We start from the raw sequence: 10,596 nt of genomic DNA, 5'->3' as shown, positions 1-10,596 counted from the left end.
CAATGACAGGAGACATTTTTATTATTATTTCCCATTGTGGTGCTGAAACATTTCCGTTTTGATTTGTTTTATTGGTCATTTCTGCCCTGGGAACCTCTTGAGGAAGTAAGATATAAATCCTCTACAGAACTAACCTAGGCAGGCCTACTCAGAAGTAACTGCTACTAAGTTAGTTTTAGTTAGCTGATTAGTTAACTAATTTATATACTGCTTAGTGCCATAGTTTCAAAGCAGTGTACAATGGGGGGGGGGGTCGCAAGAGTGGAACACCATAAAATGAAGCAGAAATGCTCATTTGAAATTCTTGCTGATATAATTATGATGAAGCTAATGATAATATAGTCTTCACCAAGAGCTGTAAGTTCAACTAGGGATAAGGCCTATTTGACCTCAGTAGGGAGTCTTGCTCCCAAGTTGTGTGGACAGAATTGCAGCCTTAAATAAATAATAAAATAGATAAAACCGCACAACTAACCTCTGTTTGAACTCTCCTAGCTCTCATAAGGGTTTTGTTGTTGTTTTTAAAACAAGGCCTTAATAGTGGGAAATTGGGTCCTCCCTTAAAGAGGGCACGTATTGCGGTGAGACCTGGAAAACCGACACCCTGTGTTGTGGTTGGGTACGATTGGTCAGCCACAACACCCGATTGGTAGGTCCCTCGTAGCTAGGTGCAATCTAGCCAAGGTGATGGAGTCCAAATGGTTCAAGGGACCTATTTATACCCATGCACGTGACCCAGAGCTTCCTCTTTTGGTGCATGCATTTGGAACACCAACAGCATGCCCTTGGCGAGCCGAGAGAGCAAGAGCGATTTACCTTCGATGGACCGTCCTGGTGATAGCTTTCCATTATCCCTTCTTTTAATTCCTTTCACCCTCTTCCTTTTCCCTTATTTTGATTTTGATTTAATCTTCCCCATCCTTGCCCTTCCCTTACTAAAAGGGGCTTTCGCCCCACGGGGCTTGCAGCCCCTTAGCGCTCCATTTCAGAGCTTTTCGTTCCTTTAATTTCTCTACGTTTGTCTTTAGGGTGTCCCCTGAGCACTCCCTTTTCCAATTCTGTATTTGTGGCTTGTGTAGCGATTGCTATTCCCTTAAAGGGCTTTAGCTCTCGAACTTGTTGATCCAGGGACTCCCGGTGTGCGGTGTTGTTGCAGTGTGGAAAAAACCTCTGCTCAGTAGCACCTCTTATTTGTTTTCAGAGGAGATTTTGCCCACAGGGTTTTGGCCTTTAGCGTTTCTGGCTGTGGAGTTTCCTCCATTTCCCTGGGCTGGGAGCAGCAATTTTGAGCAGTTATAGCCGCGTCTTTATTTTAAAGAGCCTTGACTTCAGTTTTAGTGGGGCAAAGATTTTGAGTTATAGTGATTGTTTTGTTTGCTGTTTTGGCTTTTGAGAGTTCCCTCTCTGTAAGCTTGGTAAATTCTGTACCCCCCCCTCCCAATTGGCTTAAGGTTGGTTGGGGAAATTCCTGGGGCTGGCAAGCATTTTCCCCAGCTTATTTTGGCGGGAGCGCCATCTTGTGCTGCCATCTTGTTTTGGCGGGAGCGCCATTTTAACGGCTTAAGAGTTTATTTATATATTTTGTATTTTGGGAGAGCTTATTGAGACGCCTGTTAAAAGGAACCCTAGTCCTGCTCTCCCTTCGAAAAGGGTAATTAGAGGCCTGTCTCAGTCACCGCGTTCAGTGCAAGCCCCAGCAGTGCCTCAGCAAATGCTGGATCGTCTGTGTGCTATTGTGGCCAATATGGGCTCAGACCCTGCGGCCTTGACAAGGTTTAATTCGGAGCTTGAGTCATTGGCTCAGCAGTTTGGGAGGCAGCCTGATCCCCAGCCTGGCCCCTCCTCATCTTCTACTGATTATGAAGCTCATGGTCCCTCTGATGCGAGTAAAGGGAGAGAAGTTTTTGATTCTTCTGGGGCTTTGTTTTCTCAATTGCAGTTTTCCAGGATTACAGTCCCAGCTAGTCCCAGGGGTCGTCCCAGGAGTATGGGTGCCATGGTTCTGCAGGCCTTTCGGTCTGGACTGCCACATTCGCAGTCAGCACCCTTGGGTTCTGAGAGTCCAGGGCTTCCAGCAGCGCAGCTTATGGGGAGAGGAACTTCTTCTCAGCCAAGCACCGCACATGTTTTTACTTCTTCTTTTTTTAAAAAATAATATTTATTAACAGTTTAAGAATTACAAAAAAAGAGTTAAACAAAACAATACAATACAATACAGAAACAAAAACACTACATAAACACGAACCTTAACAAAACAAAACAAAGACAATTAAAAACACATCCAATAATTTCAATATCTTAACTTTCATTCACTTGTTTCAGCGACCTCCTCACACCTCCCTTTTTTGTATTCCACTTCAGTTAACTGTTTCAGCAAATCCTTTCCATCTTCCTCAGTTTTCTGTCCTGTAATTTATCTTAACACATTCTAACCTTATTTTTCCCTTTAACCCATTAACAATCTATTTGTACTTAATTCTTTGTAACATTTCTGCTAAAGCCATATAACTTCATTCCAGCATCTTTCTAACATTCATTAATTTTACAGTATTTCTGTAAATAATCTTTAATTTTTTTCCAATCTTCTTCCACCGACTCTTCTCCCTGGTCTCGGATTCTGCCAGTCATTTCCGCCAGTTCCATGTAACCCATCAACTTCATCTGCCATTCTTCCCGGGTGGGTAAATCTTGTGTCTTCCAGTACTTTGCGATGAGTATTCTTGCTGCTGTTGCTGCATACATAAAAAAAGTTCTATCCTTCTTTGGCACCAGTTGGCCGACCATGCCCAGGAGAAAGGCCTCTGGTTTCTTCAAGAAGGTATATTTGAATACCGTTTTCATTTCATTATAAATCATCTCCCAGAATGTCTTAATCCTTGGGCATGTCCACCAAAGGTGAAAGAATGTACCTTCAGTCTCATTACATTTCCAACATTTATTGTCAGGTAAATTATAAATTTTTGCAAGCTTGACTGTTTTTACTTCTGTTTTTACTTCTGTTCAGGTGCAGCCGGTTCATTTGAGGGAGGCGCTCAGCACCCACTCTTCCAAGGAGGATCTTCCGGTGCCCAGAGTGCGGCAAAAGAGTCATCGCTCTATGTGCAGGGCCAAGAGGCGCAAAGATACCCGTACTTCTACGGGTACGTCTTCTGAGACATCTGACGATGAGTGAGATGTGGTCCTTGGTCTTTATTGGGGCAATGGCGATGGGGCTTCGGGCCTTCCCAGGTGGGTGTGGCAGTGTAGAGCCAATTCCCAGGGCTAGGTACAGCCTTCCCCTCGAATGTTTAGATGGTAAAGCAGTCAAGGATGTTAAAGTCTCAACCAAAGCAGTCAGGGATATTATTCCTGGTGCGCACTTGCCATCTAGGATCCGGAATAGGATTCTAAATGGCCAGTATGTTGACATTTTCAAACTCCTTCCCCCGAAGAATGTCTGGATAAGGACAAGCAGGTGGTAGGGAAGGGTAAGGCCGGCTCCCTTAAGGCTGAGAGCTCTTTTGAGAAATGGCTCAATGCCTTTCAGGTATTTGCTGGAGTTATTTCTGCAGCGTATCCCCAAAAAAGTTTTCACCTGTGGATTTACCAATCGTTGGTGAGTAAGGATTCTGCATTGGCTGGTCAGGTGGCAAGCTACGACAAGAGTTTTAGACGTTGTGCCGCCAGGATCCCTTCTACTTGATGGGATCAAAAAGACCTTGATGCGTGGACTACTTATGTCTCTCCGAATTTTGAGAGCAAGTCCACTGAGCAATCAAAATCCTTTGTTGGGAATATAACAAAGGATCCTGCTAGCGTCAAGGTTGCAGGTTTTCCCACATTCGTGATAAATGTTTTGGGAGCCATTCTGCCGCTTCCTGTGGAGTCAAGCGGCCCTTTCGTGGGGCAAGGAGAGGTTCTCAGTGGGATCAGAAAGGATACTCTCCTCCAGCAGCCCACGATGTTAAGTGAGGTCTTATTGACCCTAGCTCATACTCACATTAAGTTGCCCACCTTATGGGCGCAGGCACCCTGATACAGCTGCTGCTTCCTATTTGTGGCTTGGATTTTCTCAAGGCTTTCATACCCTAGTGGTGTTCCCGCCTAGGGCTAAGGAGAAATATCAGTAAAGAACTGGCTTTGGGTAGGATGGCTGGCCCATTTGCACGCCCTCCCTACCCAGATTTGCATCTTTCTCCTTTGGGTGTGGTACCTGAAAAGGCCCCAGGTGAATTTCACTTAATTCACAACTTATCTTACCAGCAGGGTTCATCAGTAAATGATGCTATCCCTCCTAAGCTGTGTTCTGTTAAGTCTGCCACCTTTAACCAAGTGGTCAAGTTGATCAGGAGTTTCGGGAAGGGTACACTTCTGGCAAAGTGCGATGTAGAAGCTGCATTCCACTTACTTCCTGTTCATCCACGATTTTAAGTTGCTGGGGTTCCAATTGGATGGAGCTTATTATGTGGGTAAAGCTATGCCTATGGGCTGCTCTATATCCTGTGCAGCTTTTGAGGCCTTCAGTACATTTTTGGGACTGGGCTTTGCGTACCAAAACAGGTTTTAGGGGCGTGACCCATTACCTCGATGATTTTTTATTAAATTCTGCAGCCAATTTGGAGGAATGCTTGCTTCTTTTGCATTCTTCTGTTTCCGGCTTTCTGCTTATCCAGGTGTTCACCCTTGGCTGACCTATGCTGGAACCCTGGGTCAGCGCTACCTGCATGGCAGGGAGCTAGTTGAACCAGAGTATATGCAACCATTCACTTTGTGTAATCAATAAAGTTGTGGCTTAAATTCTGCCAAAAACAAACCAAAAATTTGAGTCATGTGTGAATTCATTTAGGGGGGAGGTTTCTGGGTCTGAACACGCAAAACACTGATCTTAGAGTATAGATGACAGACATAAAATGCTGTTTCTTGGGTGACTTCCTCCACATTCAGTAAGAGCACACCTCTTTCTGTCTTGGTTCAAACTCTGAAATACCAGTTCTGCTAGTTTTCAGAGTGGCTCAGTTTGAATCCGAGGGAAAGCACCTATTGGCCTGCACCTGTGCCATCCCAATACACCTCCCTCTCCCTCCTCAAAGTTTTGGTGAAAAATAAAGTTATTATATAGCCTTGGCAGAATACTGAATGATGCCTCAGTTTCAGAGGGAAACCACTTTAAATGTTTTTTTTATGACCTCCCTAGGGAAGCCTACCTGGTTCCACCTTACCTCACTTTTCTGCTAATTGTTAAAGCATAGCTATTTCAAGCTCTCTCTTTTCCCCCAAGGCTTCATTCTAATCGTTTTTGAAGTTATGCGCTGATGTAGCTTCTTAATTACTGCATTCTTTGGTTGTATTGTTTAATGTGTTGTTGTATTATTAATAATACAAATCAAACGGGTTATTAGCTGCCTTGTATACTATTTTTTTAATTTTCCTTGTATACTAGAAATATTTAAAATAAATAAATAAATAATACTTACTGACCTTCAGGGTTTGTTGCACAGTATAGCTTATAATGGAGTGTATTTGAAATGGTTTGAACACCTTGAATGAGTTAATTACAATTAGTTACCATGCCTACATGCAGAGCAGTACCTCACTGGTCAAATTTCTTTCTGTTGGGAGTTTTAAAGCCAGTGCTAGAAAGAAAAATAAATTAAGGTGGCATCCCTAGCAATGAAGGAAAGGGGAAATTGCTGTCTCTGACTGTTCACAAAAATAGATGGGGCTTAACTCAGTCTTTCCCTGCTCTAGAATATTTTCTTCCTGTGAAAGAGGGACTTTTTGTTAAGAGAAATGGCACTTTCCATCCACTGCAGGGCATTCCTCCCCCCTCCCCCCCCCCCGCCAGGCCACTTCTTGTATTGTGTTCCAGGTTTGAGAAGCGGCATTAACAACTTATCCTAATATTTACCTTTTAACAATATTTAAGTTCGAAAAGATTTCATGTGATTGTGTCTGCTAGGCTAATATATGCAAAGTACTGAAAATGAGCAAACAACTTCAAAGAAAAAGTAATCCAGCATTAAAGGAGTGGGTCACAAAACTGGAACATGTCTGAATGAAACTGAAAATGATTTGCATCTTACTGGAATGTCAAGACGAAAAAATATTGTTGTTGTTTTTTCCCTTTGCTTAGAATGGGAGTGTTAAACCACTCCCTCAATAAAACGGTGTGTGCCTCTGCTTATGTTATTTGCTTATTTTTGTGATTTTATTCTCCTATTTTATTATTTTGCTCATTCACCCATTTCAGTGCTTTAATGTTTGCAAGTTGCTTTTAAACAGAAAAGATGCAAATTATATATATTATGTATATATAATTGTATTACATATATACAAGTGAAGCCTGGGCACACTTTGTACATGCTTGGCGGAACTGTTAGCCCAGCAAGGTTGTGGAGCTGTGCAGTTTGAAGGGAAGGCTTCGTAGCTCAGTGGCGAAGCACCTGCTTGGCATGCAGAAGGCCTCGGGTTCAATCCTTGGCATCTGCCTAGTTGGGGCTCAGTATATTAAGCTGAATAAAATCAGTTTTCCCTCCTCCTGGGTGTGCCAAAAAGCAAGAGAATGAGAAACAAATTCTGTGTGGGTTCTAATGAAGCCATCACAAATACACACACACACACACACACACACACACACACACACACACACAGATTCAAAACGGCGGGAAAGGAGCAGCCCGTTTGTTCGCCTCGTTCGCGCGCGCGCTCCCTTCCCGAGCGGCCCTGGAGCGCTTGGGCTCTCTCTTCCTCTCTGCCTATGTAGCTGTTGCCACCGACGCTCAGCTCTCGGGCTGACCTACTTTCCACGCCAGATTCCCAGCGTGCCAACCTGGGGAGCGCGCAGCACAGGAGCGCGCAGGAGCGCGACAGAGAGAGCACTGGGAGCCCTTGCTTGTCAACTCTCCGTGGCGGCAGCTCATCCTCGGATGGGACGCCTCGCTACGCTGCGCTGCCTGCTTGATGCTGCTGCTGCTGCCGCCGCCACCGCAGCTCCTCGGTCCTTTGGAGTTTGGCTGCCATCACCACTTCAGGAGGGCTGTTCCTGAAATGTGTTCTCCCTTGGCTGTGCCAAGCGAGACAGATAAATAAATAGCGCGCGTGCACCCACACTTATACCAAGGCTCTCTTTCAGCGTGGGTGGCACTCTCTAGCCACCTCCGCCTGGCTTGGCATGATTGGGATGGCTTCAGTTGAACCCTTCCCCGCCTCCACCCCCCCCCCCACATAGCAACCCGGCTTCCATTACTATCCAATATCTGGACGGGGTGGTGGGGTGGTGGTCCGGCTCTCTTCTGTCAGAGATTCCCATTAAGGCGCGCTCCGTGGGAACATTTCCCCCTCATGCCCAGCGAGTTCCTTCTGCCGGTGCCTGAGGATGCGCTCCTCCTCTCCTTCACGTGCACGAGTAGGTCTCTCAGCCTATCTACCTAAATCTCCCCTCCTCTAAAGTAAGGGAGCTCTTCGTTATGCGCGTCCCACAGCACAGCAGAGGTTCGCTTCCCCGAAGCGCGCCGCCGCCGCCGCCCTACTCAGCGCTTCTCGCTTTTGACACAGCTCTTGGCAAGGCGCTCTCTCTCTCTGTGTATCTCTTCCTTTCCTCCAGTCCCGTCCTCCGCCTCGGCCCTCCCTTCAAAAGATGTGGCTGGCTGACTAAACTGACTGGACTTCTCCGCGAGCTAGAGGCGCGCGCACGCGTTCCCGGGTCCTACTGACCCAGGAGGAGCGGCGGGAGCGCGCCCGCAGCCCGGGCGATGATGCCAAGGGAGGACGGGCTAACCCCAGCAAGCCGTGCATGTATGTGTCTGTGTGAGTGTGTTGGGGAGTTACACAACCAGTCAGGGCAGATTGCGTGCTGCAAATGTGAGTTTTCCCCAAGTAAGCCAAAGCTCCCGTCTATCTTTCTCCACCTCTTACTTGGACCAACCCCGTCTTCTTATTTTTATTTTTAATTTTTTTGGGCGCCCCTTCAAGTGCCCTCACTGTTACCACTTTCTGGAGACGTTTCCCTCCGCCCTCCCTTAAACAGTTTTCGTTTTTATTACGGCTGTTGTTGTTATTCTGCTTGGGAAGACGAGAATCGAAAAGATGATATGTGGTTCCTTCTCCTGGAGGCTGGCATCAGAACTGAGGACCCTCGCTGCTGTTGGTCGGGCATCTTCTTAGAAGAGAAGCTGGGTAAGTTCTTGCACTGGGGGCAGTTCGACTTTCTTTCAAACCGGGGTTCTCCCCCACCCCCCACCACCACAGCGCGGTATGTTTGTTTTGCATATTTGCTGGCATGTGCAGGCAGTCTAGGTACCCGATGTGGGTGGCAACTTACTCTGTGCGGCATAAAAGTTTTGGGTTCTGGGGGTTGTCGGGGTTTATTTGCTACCCTTGGTTGCAAGGCAATTGCTTTGTTTTGCAACTGCCTTTCCCTTTAATGAAGATGCCTGCAAGGTGAAGGAAATGGATGTGTTGGAAGATTCCCGGTCCGTCCTCGTTTCCTGATCTCCCAAATCGCGCTAAAGTCCTGTTGGTAGGACCTTTTTAAAACTTGCAGCAATGTGTTTCAGCCTGAAAAGTAATTTTCCTTCTTTCTTTCTTTCTTTCTTTCTTTCTTTCTTTCTTTCTTTCTTTCATAAACCAGTGGAATGTGACAGGTTTTGACATCCAGGGAATCTTTAGCTAGACCAGGGCAGATTGAAATGGTCTTGCTAGGTGTGTATTATAACTTTGAATCAAATCAGAACCATGGAAACAAATGGAGAAGCATCTTTAATTTAAAGTCATCAAGGCTTACCTGTGTCTGAGTAGATTTTGGTGAACAAATAGCATAATTAATTAAAAATTCTATGCATAGTTTGAGTTACAAAGGTATCATATAAGGAAGAAGGCTGATCCATAGTGTGCCCAGTTTGCTGTAAATGAGAGTGATTTATCCTGGGTACAGATGAATGTGGTTGTGATGGATGTTGCCAGCTTTCTCAGTCTTTCATTGCAGAAGTCTATTAGAATGGTCCAACAGCAAAGGGGGAAAGCTAAGTCATATTCTGATATATAGATGTTTGATGCGAGGTCAAAAAGTTACTCCCTGTCTGACTTTGCAGACTGCTTATAAACAGGGAATTGTGGAAAACTGCTTATCAGCCGACAAAAACTGTAAATTGATTGCTCTTGTGAGTGGTTTGTATTAGAAATGTACAGCTAAGCCGTGCCCAGGTGACTCAGGCAGTGTCATAACCATCTTACAGAATGCCTGGCCTTTGTAAAATTACACAATCCCAAATGTCAGATCTGAGCCACCAGATATCCCGTTTTACCAGTCTACCTTAGATCCACCGTAAGTAGATTTAGAGAAGCAGCCCTGCAATGAATAGGAGAAGGAGGAGGAGGAGGAGGAGGAGGAGAGGGGCAGTTGAGATGACATGATAATTAGTTGGGCTGTGATCTTCAAAACATACTTGGGAATAGTGCCATGAGCTTTAGTGGGAATAGTCAAGAACAAGTGGACTGAAAACTACAACTTTAAACAATTGAACAAACATCCTCCTGTTTCAGGAGAGATTTTAGGGGGATGGGGTTGGTATTAGCAAACCTTTTTAGCAAGGTGCACTTGAAAACAGACATCATTATCCTCAGACATCCTTAAAAAGGGTGCAGTAGGAATATGCTAAGAGGGAAGAGATTTATTACAGGGAGATTATTTTACCTTGCCCAGTAAAAGCAGTGTTGATCTAATTAGTGAGACAAAATGTTCCATTTGTTCAGACTCTGAAATGTCAGGAGTCATTCTGTTTCTTAAAAACAACAACAAAAACCCATACTGCTAATTCACCTGTAGTTGCCTACCCTAATTTATGGGATTCTTTTCTGCTAATACCAGGGGCTTTGGATAGGTCCATCACCTGATGAAATATATCTTAGCTGATTGGTTGTATGAATTTTAATTGATTCACCAATTAATTAAAGGCAGACGAATCTGCAAAAATGCACATGCAAGGAAATCAATACCGCTGCACAGAAAGTAAGTAAAACGAGTTACTTAAAAAGAGGGATTAGCTCCTGTGTGAGGCAGAATAATGTGGTATCTAATAGCAGATTTTTTTAAAAATAGATATTTTAATACAAAAACTGTGCATAGAGTGTTTTGCAATACATAGTTTTTTGTAAGTCCTTGTAACACTTTCCCCCCCCAAAAAAGTCTGTTAATCAGTGTTAACATATTTTTAGTAAATCAAGTTATTTTTTTTAAGAAAAAAGAAAAAAAACACTGATTAATGTTAAACCATTTAATGGCCTAATAGTGCACATCTATGCTCAAAGTAAAGGCATGCTGTGTTCCTCAAAAGTAAAGCCCATTGAACTCAGCGTAATTTACTTACAAATGTTACAGCTCTAGTTTTGGACTACTAAGCAGCTTTTAAGATCCAATATCAAAATTGGTATGGACAAGTTTGATGCAAACAGTGTACTATCTTATGGGGGGGGGGGAGGAAAAGCACTTGTACAGTATAATAGGTGTGGGAAAATCTGAGGCGCCAAATTCAGCCCCCCAAAGTCACTCTATTTGGCCCTTGAGATTTGCTCCAGGCCCCCCCTTTTACAAGGTCATGCCCTTGTCATGTCAGGCCACAT

General features: G+C 44.6%; 1 protein-coding gene across 8 annotated transcripts in view; it reads left to right on the top strand.

Moving 5' to 3' along the window:
- The first annotated feature begins 7,675 nt into the window (after nt 1-7,675).
- PASD1 (PAS domain containing repressor 1) overlaps nt 7,676-10,596 on the top strand; it is a 100,599-nt gene continuing 97,678 nt past the window's right edge. For 5 of the 8 annotated variants that reach the window (XM_083722835.1, XM_083722831.1, XM_083722834.1 and 2 more), the window contains exon 1: nt 7,676-8,154. The gene's annotated coding sequence lies outside the window, so the exon portion shown is untranslated. Of the gene's footprint in view, nt 8,155-8,327; nt 8,498-10,596 lie in introns of those variants that run through there. The other 3 variants (XM_083722833.1, XM_083722830.1, XM_083722829.1) reach the window with 3 other exon arrangements.

Source organism: Podarcis gaigeae, assembly GCF_964106915.1.
Source record: "Podarcis gaigeae genome assembly, chromosome: Z".
In the NCBI taxonomy this organism is placed as follows: Eukaryota; Metazoa; Chordata; class Lepidosauria; order Squamata; family Lacertidae; genus Podarcis; species Podarcis gaigeae.
Note: the sequence above shows the minus strand (reverse complement) of the source record. Positions and strands in the feature narration are given on the sequence as shown.